This window comes from Protopterus annectens, chromosome 3.part0 (assembly GCF_019279795.1).
Source record: "Protopterus annectens isolate FY-2018-M chromosome 3.part0, PAN1.0, whole genome shotgun sequence".
NCBI classification, from domain to species: Eukaryota; Metazoa; Chordata; order Ceratodontiformes; family Protopteridae; genus Protopterus; species Protopterus annectens.
This window is the reverse complement of record NC_056731.1, coordinates 657,235,109-657,249,187: the sequence shown is the minus strand read 5'-3', so window position 1 is coordinate 657,249,187 and position 14,079 is coordinate 657,235,109. Positions and strand designations below refer to the sequence as shown.

The window sequence follows — 14,079 nt, the reverse complement described above, 5'->3', positions numbered from 1 at the left end:
TGTCTGCCTCTGAAGCCATGGTTGACAAACCTCTCTGCTTTACCAAAGATGGTTTGCACCTGGTACCCCTATGCTTTCAGCTGCTGGCAAAGGCTGTAGCCTCCCCCATAGTGCCTTTTAAGGCAAGGTCTTGAAAATTACATTACCGACATGAAATTAAATGATCAGAACAAAATAAGCATCATGCTGCTAAATGATAAAAGCTTAAACCAAAAACTGCACTCCCTGGAAGTACTTCTATCACTAGAAGATGTAAATGTCTCTGCAGTCACAGAAATCTGGTTTAAGGGCCCAAAATATCCTAGCCATGCAAGGCTACAGTGCCTTCCACACCTTTAGACCTCACAATGAACATGTGAAAACCAAAGGAGGTGGTGTTTCAGTCTATATTAGAGATACATTCACCTCACGTCTAGTTAAACTGGACAACTCCATGGAGTTAGTCTAGGTCCAGGTTATGGTGGGTAAGACCTCAATTCAAGTTCTAGCCAGTTATAGATCCCTTTTGATGGGTCACAACACCCATGAAGCCTACTTAACCAAACTGAGGACAATCCAAATTTTACCAAATACACTGATAATGGGGGATTTCAATTATCCCACCATCAACTGGGAAACCTGCTGTAGACCAAACATACTAGCACAAAAGTTCCTTGACTCTGTGAATTCAAATACCCTGGAGCAAATTTTCCATACCCCAACAAGAGGAACAAACATTGTAGATCTGGTCCTCACCAACATGTTAAACAGATGCACTATTGCAACTGTTGGACACTCATTAGTTAAAAGAAATCAGTCACCTTTGAACTGACACTTACACCAGAACTGACAAAGAGTGAAATCAGACTAAAAAACTTCACCAAGGCAAAGTATACCCTCCTAGGTGAAGGTATAATTGCATTCCAAGCCCCACCCCAAGCTGAAAGTGGTACTATGCCAAAGCTTACACTAAAATCCTACATAGTCACTTGCATAAGTGTATAAACTTGGCTGTACCAGACAGAATCAAAGCCAAAGCCCCAAGTAAAATCAAGATGCCATGGTGGACTTCCAGCATCAACAAACTCTACAATAAATGCAAAAAGTCACTGTCCAAGAAAACAGACAGGGACCCAACAATGGAAAAGCACCCTTCTCAGCCTAAACAGGCAAATAAGAAAACTTGTCAAATCCTCCAAGAGCTCCTTTGAGAGAAACCTAGCAAGTACTGCCAAGAAAAACCATAAGGCCTTTTACAGCTATGTATGTAACCTAGAGGGTAGGACCCAAGCATGTGTAGAATTGGTGGCTAATGGTATCAAACACCAAAAAGAGATCTGATAGTGGATATGTTTAGTGGAAATTTCACTCCCTTATCCCCTGCTAACTTACAACAAACTTTCCCCCAAACATCCCCCACCTTACATATCTGAAGAGCAGATCCTCAAAGCCCTAACCAAGGCAAGGAACATGGCCTCTATGGGACTAGATGACATCCCAGGCTGTCTATTAAACCAGACTAAAACATGTACTAGCATCACCACTAAGTAGCATTTTCAATCATAGCCTAACCACAGGTTTTGTTCTTGTGGAATGGAGAACAGCCACAGTTATTCCCCTCCATAAATGTGGCCTAGCTGCAGAACGGGGGAATTACAGACCCATAATTCTGACCAGCCTCATATGTAAGGCTATGGAATGTATCAGTATAGACCTCATAAATAAAGATGTAGGTGACCTGCAAACCCTGGATGCTACCCAATTCTGCTTCATGAAGGGCAGATCCTGCCTGTTAAATCTGGTGGATGTCTTTGAAAGTGTGACCAAGGCCATAGATGAGGGCAAATCTGTGTACACAGCATACCTCAACCTGGAAAAGGCCTTTGATATAATCCCACATTCAGGCATTACCAATAAACATAGCAAACTGAATGCAAACCCCTTTGTTATAAGATAGGTTGCCAACTGGCTGACAAAACAAACACACTCTATCAAAGTGGGTGACTCCACATCAACCAGCAGACCTGTTACCAGTGGAATACCACAGGGGTCAGTGGTGGCCCCCCTACTGTTTGATATATACTTCTCAGAAGTTCATATTAGAACTAAAGGGTTGTGGCTGACCAAATTTGAATATGACTACGAACTAGGTGCAATTATCCAATCATCAAATGATGTCAGTATACTCCAGGATGGTCTCATACAGACTAATGACTGGTGTATTAGTCAGAGTCTCAAACTAAATGCAAAGAAATGCATCATCATTCCCTTTGGCACAAACAATGTCCCTTCACACTATCAAATCAATAACAATACCCTAAGGACCCATGAAGTGGTAAGGGACCTGGGATCAAAGATTGACTGCGACCTTAACTTTGACCACCATGTGTCTACCATTGTAAAGAAAGCTTTCCACATAGCTCCCTTGATTAGTAAAGGCATCACCTCAAGAGCAAAAGAAGTTATAACCTCCCTGTCATCGGCACTTATTGGGCTTATAATTGAGGATAATGCCCCATTTTGTATGTACCGTACTAAACATCTACAGCAATTACAGAGACCTCAGAAGTTTCTAACAAAGAAGATCAAGGGTCTCTAGCATGTGCCTTACATGGAATGACTAAAATCCCTGTCACTATACTCCATATGACATAGACTTCTTAGGGGAGACATGTCTGGTCTACAGAGCAACCCAAGACCCAAACCTAATGAACTTACTGCATATCCATAAATCAAATGGTTCTAGGGCTAACCATTCCAGGGACTAAAATATGGCCTGTTACTAGAATAGGATATGCTGGAGGGACAGATTTATCTCCCACTGACTGCAATGTCTTTGAAGCAGGCTACCAATTCATGTGAAACAGAGCACCTTTATGACACTGTTCAAGAGGAACCTGGATGACTGGATGGGACACCATAACTTCTTACCGGGGATAGTGCCCACAACCCTCTTGGACATGGGTAGTCATCACTAAATGCAATCTTGGGTATTGACTAGTACCTCTATGGTCTAGCATTGCATTGAAACAGCTAGGTTTAAAATGACCTCCAGGTTGATAGCCTAGTAGTCTCCTATGATCCTATAATATGAATCTACCTATCTGTGCTTCTGAATGTATGAATGAGTAGGTGTCTTTACACCCTAGCTTGTGGAATATGGTACAGTATAGAGTATGTCAGGGGCATACTATAGTAGTTTGTGCTCTCTACTACATTTTAACTTCTTATAGATATTTTTACATATGCCCCTCGTGACTGTTATCCACATGTAGGGGTTTAGAAAGGTACATACAGCAGGAAATATCCACACATTGCTTACAAATAACAACATTTGAATTATTTCAGATGATTGCTAATGCAAGGAGCATTGACAATCATTTCAAATTATTCACACAAGCTTGAAATTGTTTTTGTTTGTGAAATGTGGTTAAAGAGCAACGGTTGCTAACTAATTCTGTAAGGGTATGTTTCTTCTGTAACAGTCATGAAAGGAATTAAAGATTCTTAACAGACCTTATATTATAACAACTTTGATGAAAACATCAATACAGTAAATTTAGATTGTATAAAGGCCACCCTGGAAGACATTACAATTGTTGAAGTGTACAGACCCAACAGTAAGTACTAATGACTCAAGAATTAATACATTTCTTGCTGGAAAAGCCGAAGAGAAAGGGCATAAATTTACTAGAAACAAACAGGAATAACATTTAATCCTCAACAAGAGTAAGGGAATCATTTACAGCATATGTTCAGGAGCAACATTTGTTACAAACTGCAAACAAACTTACCATGGAAAAGAACATGATGCATATTGTTTGTGTTCCTTTGGAGATTATTGATACTTTATGTCAAATTTTACTGATTTTGATACACAGTGATCATGTGGTTATAAAAGTTCAAATTCTGATACATAATTCTACCAAAATTAAATCTAAACCAATGCATAGAAAACTAGTAACAGACTGAATGGAAGCAAAACAGTCTGTATGTAAAACTTATTGAATTAATGCATTCACTGGAAAGATATCAAAAGAATGTGACAAGTTTTGAAATGGAAATTGTTTCATTTCAAAAAACGTTTAACAATAAGTTCTGTGCACACAATGTCAGTAGGATATAGTTCCATAGGAACAAGATACTTAAGAAAAGAGAGAAAAAATATGTATAGAAATGAGGTTGAATTATAGCTCTGGAAACTGAAATAAACAAAGTGGACAGACAAATTACGCATAGTATGAGACAATATCGGGAAGAAGTTGAAGAAAATGTATATAAAGGTATAACAGGAAACCATTTTTAATTGGGAGGCTTTGGGAGAAGTCCTTTTATGGTCACATTTGTTTCAGCTAATTATTTATTAACTTATTTTTATTGTTTAATGTCATTGGGCTTTTTAAAATATCATGGGACTTTTTAAGGTATATATTGTGAAGTGAACTTGTTTGTATATTATTCTGAAGAAGTCTGATGTTATAGACAGACAAAAGCACTAAATAAACACTGTTTTGTTGGCACTACTGAAACTGGTTTGTTCACCACCTGGCCTGTGTTTGTAGAGCCTCCAGGAATATCTAAAGTGTTATTTTACAGTGGTACTCTGTCTTGTTTCTTTTTGTTGTTATCAGTTTTGTAGTTATTTCTAGTTTAATTTAGTTAGCACATCCATTTGCTTTTGTCATTTATAAGACATGTTATATAAATTTCTTAACCATGTTTTCTACATGGTATTTTTACCTTTGCCTTAATACTGATGGGTACTGCTTGGTCCAGCACTGTTCCTTGCTTATTTTTGTAGAGTTGGTGCACTGCCATTACAGTAAAATTCACAGTAGCAGTCCCCTGTGCCATGCTCTGTTGCTTAGCAAAATGAGGCCTACCTCCACTGCACCTTATTCTACTCTGCAACTATAAATAGGATATGATTTTAGTGAACTGGAAGCTCTCTTCACAGTGCCTATTGCTTAGCAAAATAAAACATAAAAGCATAGACCTTAGTGAATAAAACAATTTTTATCAAGCCCAGATATGGAGATTTTACTTTAAGGGTATGAATCTGAATATAGAACAACCCTAGGTCATATGCACACTGTTTATGTTTATATTTTTTTTTATTTTTATTTTATTTTACATTTGTTAACCGGGCTAGTCTGGCTGGATACATGTCCATTTTCAGCAGAGGCCCGAGGAGAAAAGCTCCACTATCATACTATAACTTTACAGTTTAAAAAATCACTAATCAATAAACAATCAAACAATGAAAAAAGCAAGTACACATGAATATACAGTGTTACGGGCTAGTCTGGCTGGATACATGTCCAATATCAGCAGAGGGCTGAGGAGAAAAGCTCCACTATCATAATATAAACTTTACAGTTTAATAAATCACTAATCAAAAAACAATCAAACATTGACAAAAAGCAAGATAACAATTGAATATATAGTGTTAACTATGAAAGCAGGTAGTGGAATGGTTATTATGTATTTTGAAAAAAAAAAAGAAGAAATGAAGTAAGCAGAAAGTGGAAAAGACAAGTTGTGTTTGGTACTAATAATTAAGGGCAAAGTATAGCATAGGAGTAGCCAGGAAGTGAATAAGAGAAGAGAGGGTGATCAAAATGTAGTGATGAAAGCATGAGGTAGAAGGATAAAGGAAGTCAGATAAAAGAAGCAAGAGAAAGAAAGCAGATGGTCAGAAGGGAAGTCAATCAAAAGTTGAGCATAAAAAGTGGAAGTAAAAAGGAGGGGACTGGAGAGGGTAAAATATTTGCTGAGCTCAGTCGGGATTGGAGCATGGGCATAGCCAGTGATTTTGTAAATGATTTCTAATCTGTTTTTTGAAAAGGTGAGATGAGCCTAGGGAAGTCAGTTCTCTGGGAAGTTTATTCCAATATGATCCGACAGTGTTTGCAAATAAGGAGTCACCTGCTTTATTATGAGATTTGAGAGTAGTTACTAGAAGCTTGCTGGCTGAGCGAAGTGTAGTAAGATTTTTATAAGGTGTGATGAGGTTATTCAGTATGGGTGTATTGGAGGGGTAATGTAGAATTTTAAAAGTGATGACTAATTGCTGTAGGAGTATTAGGTTTGGAAGTTCTAGCCAGTTAAGTTTCTTTAAGTTAAGAAATACTTATGTTTATAAATAATTTTTCTGAAATATTCTTTTCACTGTACGATAAATATAATATGTAGGTTATCATGTGTTTATAAATGTAGCCTATCAAAACTTAGCAAAGCAAATTAACTTAGCAGCAATGGGAAATATGTGCAAATTGCGGGGTAGCTGTGTGAGTAAAGCAGTCTTGAGGGCAATAGTTGTAATGTCCACTAGAGCTGGAACAGTCAGAGAGGAATGACTGGCAGATACAAGGGATGGCAGTGACATTAAAGGGGGACCAAAACAGGCAGAACATGTAGGGCGGATATGATACAGAGGGATTAGATGGTAATATAATGGAAATAAAGATGGATGCATTGAAAGGAATGGATAAGGGCAATTCTTATGGGATGTCTTTGGTGGATGTAGTCTAAGCAGGAGGTTAATGATATCTCAAGGGTATGATGAATCTCCGAGCCTTATAAGGAAAGGGCTGAAGGGCAAAGATGGCAAGAAAAGACAATGAAGAACAGAACACAGTAAGGATAAAGGAGATGAGGATATGAGTCAGTACCAGGGCAGTGATGATGTAGTAAGGGATAGGAGTTAGAATAGAAAGGAGGAAGGTTTAGAGTTCAATGTAGTTAAAGGAGAAATAGGAAGGATATATAAGCTTTGAATATTTTAAATGGAATTGGAGTGTAAATACACTAAAGGAGCAAGGAAAGGAAAAAAGTATGAAACACAGGACAAATCTTATGAACTGGGAGAGTGAATAAGTATACAAGGGAATGGGCCGTAAGTAGTACTTGTAGTTACTGTTTAAATGTAGTAAAGGTGCTGGGACTCCAGCTTTCCAAATTAGGAGGTAGCAGGGTGGGGATGAATTACAAAGTATAACAGGAAGTTTTGGAATTTGCTGCTGTTTGTTTGGATTGCAGTTTATTTTTTGAAGTGTCAGGACTTGCACTTCTGACAGAGAAGCTATATAAGCATACATTAAAAATTAGCAAACAAGTTAGGCCAAGCCCTATGGCACAGAAGCTTGAAGCCCTAACTGTGACCCAGGTGACCTGCATAGGGCTGCCACCTTTCGTTGTGGCTAAAACCGGAGTAAAGCCACACCCTTGCATCACCAGTAACCCCAGCCACCCACCCCCTCTCCCACCCATAATCTGCCCATTTTTTGACATCATGATGACATCACATGGTGGGGAATGCCCTTTTTTTCTGCTCCTGCTGCCTGTTTTCGGCTGATTTACTATGCTTTTCTGTAAAAAAAAAAAAAAGCATAGTAAATCAGCCGATTTACGAACTCCAATAGTCTGTTTCCTTTTTTGGAACAGAATACTGGAGTTTGTACAGTGTTTTCCAGACTACTGGAGAATCAGTTTGATTTCTGGATAGTCCAGAAAAAAAATGGAGGGGTGGCAACCCTAGACGAGCACTAAAGGGAATAGGCCAGAGGTGACAGTACTGAACAGACACTGCTGACTTACTTGTCCCATAAGATGGAGACAGCTCTGTCTTGCCACTAAGGTGACACCTAGAGGAAGCAGTAGGAGTTGCAGCCATCATATCAGGCCTACCAAGCATCTGCTGTCATTGGTACAAGCAGCACTAGTAGCCAGGCAAAGCATATGTGTAAGGCACACATGTATCCCATGGATATGCAGGATTAGTGGAGCTCAAGAGGGTTCCAGATGGGGATTTGAGGCCTGTAGCACCCCCTGCAGGAAACAGTTGCCAGTGGTCTATCAATGAAATAAGTACTAATTACTTCAAGTCTTTAATGGGGATCAAAGCAGGAGAGCTGGAAAGGACAGTTTACTTCTTTGTGACTAGAAGAATGACATGCATCAGGTATGCAGTTAAGATTTGCTGATAAAGGTGCAAAAAGTATTTGGGCAGGTTTGAATCATATTAGAAATATGAAGTACAGAAGTGTAAAGTAAGACACATGTAAAATTAAAACCGTTTGTAAATTTCTGACTTGTAGGTCATATGAAATAGAAGTAGATACAGTGATGGCCATCATGTCTCTACATTAGATATGTGAAATAAGAATGCTAATAAGAGGCAACGGAGGTTATAAGATGAAGAAGGAGAAGGAATAGTGGTAGAAACCTGCAGAGCTGCTCTGCAGACAAATGCTGTGATCACATTAGGAGGCTCTGTTCACAGCTTGGGCATTTCATTACTGTAAAGGTTTAGGCAACATCAGGGCAGCACAGATGGAAGGAAAATGAAAGCTACATAGATGCTGTATTGTGAGACTCGTGAAGAAAAAGTAATGGAACTAGAAGCATGCACCAATATATAAATATAATAAAACTGTTCTTCAAGTGAAGCTTAGCCACCATCATGTCTATAAACATTAGATAAGCAGATAGGTGACCCAGTTTAAGTACAGGCTGGGACAGCTATAGGCAAAAGTAATTGGCACACTGAAGATGATGAGAATATGAGGAGGACTGTATTTTTAAGAATATTACAGAACAGGATGACAAGGGTAATTTATGATGCATGTGATTGCATAACTAAGATTGTCAAGTAATGCAAATAACAGGAACATTTGCAAATTATGTGGAAGTAGAGATCTAATCTGTTGCCAAGGATAGTTTCTAGATTATTTAATAAGGTGAAGCATCGTAAAGTTGTCTTCTTCTTTCGGCTGCTCCTGTTAGGGGTCACTACAGCAGATCACCTGTTTCCATTTCTTCCTGTCCTCTGCATCTTGCTCTGTCACACCAACCACCTACATGTCCTCTCTCACCACATCAATAAACCTTATCTTAGGCCTTCCTCTTTTCCTCTTACCTGGCAGCTTCATCCTTAGCATCTTTTTCCCAATATACTCTGCATCCCTCCTCAGCACATATCCAAACCAATGTAATCTTGCCTCTCTCTCCAAACCTTCCAACCTGAGCTGACCCTCTAATATACTTATTCCTAATCCTGTCCATCCTTATCACACCCAGTGCAAATCTTAACATCGTCAACTCTGCCACGTCAAGCTCTGACTCCTGCCTTTTTGTCAATGCCACTGTCTCCAACCCATATAACATAGCTGGTCTCACTACCCTCTTGTAGACCTTCCCTTTCACTCTTACTGGTACTCGTCTGTCACAAATCACTCCTGACACTCATCGTAAAGTTGTAATTTGTCAATTTTCTAGTTACTTGAACAATATTTTTTGCAAGTTGTTTTCTCCAAGCTACATTTCAAGAGTCATACCTATGTCTTTCTTATTAAATTTTATGCAGTTTTTAGTGTCAGCAGCTGTCAACATCATTATCTGATGACTAGAACTACGAGCTTATTTATAAGTTTCACACCAGTGTGTTTGGGGTGGCATCTCTTTATGCCTTAGTGTCTGAAAGTTAGTGCTATTTGTTTATACCTACTTCCCCTTCCTTGCTGTTTACTGTATCACTAATGTATTATAAGCATGCTATAGGCTGAAGTAAAGTCTGACTCAAGTTTTATGTTAGTAACTGTTCATGTTAGTTTACTCTTGATATCTCTACTTAGTGTTAATTTTATATCTTCAAAGACTGAAAGGCTGTACTAGACACCATTACTGCTCCTAATCCCAGTCCAAGACCTGTTGCACAAATGGTGGACCATTAGCATCTTGAGGTTAGTAATCAGCTGACTACACTAACATGGTCTGCTGTTTGGAGTCTCCAGTTAAGGATCCTCTGAAAGTTTTCTGACTCTGTTTCTCTTCTAGATAACGTTTGCGCTGGTATGTCCACCCACTCACCGTACTGTTTTTGTACTCCGTAGGCACCGCATTGCCTTTATCATTGGAGGTCCTTTCACAAGCAGCTCTCTTTAACCTGAGCAGGGACTACATTTACTGCAAAGGTAAGACAACCTTATCTTTATTTAACACTGTGTTTGTATCTGAACTGTCTTCGCACTCAGATTCTTGGGCTGTGCACCTGATGATATTATCTTGGGGAAAAAAAACACAAGTATATCTTACAAGACCCTTTCTACTCATGTGTGTTTGTTGACTCTTTGCATTATAAATGCTACATATACAGCTGTGTCTGATTTTGGTTACACATTTAATTGACCATGTTACAAAATATGTTTGCTTGCAGAAAAATAATTTTCTTCTTCATCTGTCAAGCATTCAGTTTTCATTTGAATGTAATTTAACACAGGATTATAAACTGCACACAACAGGTTGGGACGGCATTATAGCATATGGCTTACCAGATCCATGAGAAATAATGTATGGAGATAATCCATCACGGGTAGTTTATCTGGAAGTATTTGATATTCTCAAACCTGTATTATAAGACTGAAACCTTTATGTCAGACCAAGATATCATTTTTTATATTAACACATGCTCAGAGTTTAGTTACCTAAATTAATTCCCTACTTTTGCCTGTTTCCAGCAGAGTGCATGCCTTCTTTGGTATGATTTCTTATTTCTGTTAAAATATGATGTGTGAAACCATACAGTAAAAGGAAATAAATGGAAATCATCCCTGACTACAACTCAGATACGTGAAAGAAATCAGTAGCAATGAAATGAGATAGGTACCTGTTTTTGACCGATTGTCAGATTTCAGGCTGATGTTGACTCTGTTTTTTATCTGATGTAGACTCTGTTTTCTACCTAATTTCCAAGGAATGCATGTTCGCTACAGAAATTTTCATTAAATCCATAAGTTTTTTTTTTTACCTTTAAAGCGGTCTCTCTGTTACTGTTTGCGTCTTCTGATATTCCTGCTGTTATCACTTAGTAGCTCCCTTCACGGTCAAGGTTATTTTAGAAATGAATGAGGAAAAACAATAATAATGCACTTTTTCTTAATTATATATAGCTTTAAGTACTCATGTTGAAAGATGGTTGCATTTGTGTTAAAAAACCATAGAGTTATAGTATAAGGCAATATTTTTGTTTAAGGTCTTATTCATTTATTTATGTATTTATTTATTGATTGATTGATTTATTGATTTATTTATGTTTGTATGTATTTATGCATTTCCTTGTTTGTTTGGTTATTTGTTTGTGAACAGGGTGGTTGACTTATTCAAAATGAACCATTTTCAGTGGTAAAGTCTAAAAAGATTTTACCAGATCAATACTAGAGCAAAACAAATCAAACATAACAATGAAACAAAGACAATAGTTATGCTTAATAACTAATGCCACAGCAATACCTGATCTACTTCAAAGAAAAAGAAAGAGTAAAATTTGATAATTACATAAGTAAGGCCTCTGCTGGATGACATGAAGATGAACAGTTTGAGACCCACTAATTTGTGGCAGTATAGCTATATTAGTTATCTCCATGGGTTACCCTTCTGATTCACATTAAACACCTTCAACTAGCATTTTTGCTAAATGTTAATAAAAGGTACTCACTAACTTCTATGTGTTCCTTCAAATTAGTAAGATAGAAACTGGGCATCATTTGGTAGGAGACTCCCTTGTTCTGAGGTAGAGGGCAGAAGGAATGCCAAAAATCATCTTTGATAAAGGAGTGTAAACAGCAGTAGCCATTGTCTGGGTCAACCCACCCATTATCGGACAGACAGTTTGTTCTTTGAAGAATTTCCGAGTGATACTCTGTCTGTAGGGAGCAAGATACTCATTCCATAGGGAGCAGGATACTCATTCCATAGGGAGCAAGATACTCATTCCACAGGGAGCAGGATACTCATTCCATAGGGAGCAAGATACTCATTCCACAGGAAGCAGGATACTCATTCCATAGGGAGCAAGATACTCATTCCACTGAGAGCAAGGCACCTTTGGGACATGAGTATATCTAAAGGATGCAGTGCTGCTCAAGGGAAAGGCAAACTCTAGTTGACCCATCAAATCACATTAGCAAAAACCCACTCTACCCTCAGAAAAGAAATTTAAACAATGTGAGACAGAAGTGCAGTCTGGTGATGGCTGTTTAAGTAACTGTAGGTAATTACTACAGGTAAAGGAGTAGCCGAGGTAGGCTACTATATTCTGGAGGTACTCCAGCATCTTAAGTGGTGTTCCTTGGTACCCAGGATTCCCCATTCTCCACAGACTTACGTATGCCATTAATATCAAATATCATAGCATTGGGCTTGTGTACATTTTCATGGAGAGGGCAACTTTTGAATCAATTATATATCCACTGCAGGTGACTTTTGACCTCTGCATAGTGGTGTAAATAAGGCTGTATGACCAGGTATTTAGCATTCCATATGGTGTGTGTGTCTGGGGAGTACAAAGAATAATAAAAAAGAAAGACTAAGAAAAGGACTGGAGGTCCTGTTTCAGAACTCCATGGTGCCCAGAATCACATCTGTTCTTAGCCAGACACAGAATTTTTCCAGTCCAGTCTTGAAGGTGTGGTTGATCATTCCAATTTTGAATCCTCTTTCTTGGGTGGTGTGTCCGATCATGGAGAAACTACACCAAAACAGTAGTCACAGTGAAATGGTTGAGATGTATAGGTCAGAAATGTCCAGTGTCTCCTGCTTACCTGGCAACATATTTTAATCTGACTATAGCCTATGTGTGGCACTTTCAGCATACCTGCCAAGTGTGATAATGGAACCTTTAGTTGCATTATGTATAAAAATGTTACACTTTGAATGTGATTTTTTTTTCTGACTTACAGGAATGATTACTGCACATGCACAGTACATTAATTAAATTAAGCTACTTTGCTGGAATATTAATTTAATTAAAATGTAGATTATATATATATATATGTCTTCCTCAATATTTAGTTTACTTGCATGTTTGCACTGAGCACAGTATTATATAGATATGCTATCTAAACATGCTGCACTAACTTTAGTAACAGCAATACAAATGTAATGTTGAATGAGGCAACAAAAATCTCATTTTCAATGCATACTCTTAAACTGGTGAAAGAGCTGCATAGCATTTCAAAACCCTGCTGGACCATAATTAGCACAGTTAAAATCATACGATCAGTGTGAGGAGCTTCTGAGTTATATTTTATTAAATAAAAACTGTGAGGTCTGACTACATTTTATGGGAATGTAATGTGTCGTATATAATGTTGCATTGGCTGGAGGCAGCTTTATGATAACAGAGGTTGATACGTTATTGTCATTATGCTGTCTTTACTCTGCGAGTGCCAACTGTTATTAATTCATATGGAGCAATACATATAAAATGGATGAAAAGTGCTCATAGTGCATTTAGTTTAGCCACAGCCCACAAATGGGTGTTGGTAAATCCTGCATTACATGCACATAGGAGTGGACTGTTTCTATTACACTATGACATTACTTAAGGAAAAAAATCCTTACTTTTTTTTTAAATAATGTCATTATATAAGCAGACTTGGTGGCCTTCCATGGTTAATTTGTTGTATGAGACAGCTAAATGAGTATGCATTCTACATGTATGTGGTGACACTGGCTAAGTACTGTACACTTTCTGCTTTTATTTTTATGTATTTTTCTTTTTTTTCTAAGGTATACAGGAAAATATATGTTCATTGTATATTCCTGTCATCCTATTCAGTGATCTGTGAGTTTTTTCTTTTATGTATATTTCTTCTATTTAACTGATAATGCTGTCCAAACATATTATAATATAAAACAAACATGCATTAGAAACACAAATAAGAACATTTTAACTCAGCAAAAAAGAGCTGTGATGTTCAGTAGCCTTTAGCTGTTCAGAAGATAAGTATCATGCATACCAGCTACATAGAACTTCTTTTTAAAAGTGTTGGGTTTACAGTGGACAAGCTGATGGGTCTGTCTAATCACCATGCACATTTTTGAATTATAATGAGTCTTTATTGTATAATGCCACATCCTATGATTGCCATCTGTAAAACAAATATCATATATGGCCTGATGCACTGAAAGACAATATTGTTAAAGGCAATGCAAAGCATAATGAGCTGATCAACTAAGTTCTGATCAGAGGACTAGAAAAGGTAGTATTGTTGAGGCAACATTGTAGACCTCAGATGTTACACCTGCCATAACACACAT

General features: G+C 37.8%; 1 long non-coding RNA gene across 2 annotated transcripts in view; it reads left to right on the top strand.

Annotated features, from left to right (window-relative positions):
- LOC122796515 overlaps nucleotides 1-9,948 on the top strand; it is a 931,728-nt gene extending 921,780 nt beyond the window's left edge. For both annotated transcript variants that reach the window (XR_006363984.1, XR_006363983.1), the window contains exon 3: nucleotides 9,873-9,948. This is a non-coding gene — a long non-coding RNA (uncharacterized LOC122796515). The remainder of the gene's footprint in view (nucleotides 1-9,872) is intronic.
- Nucleotides 9,949-14,079: the final 4,131 nt, after the last annotated feature.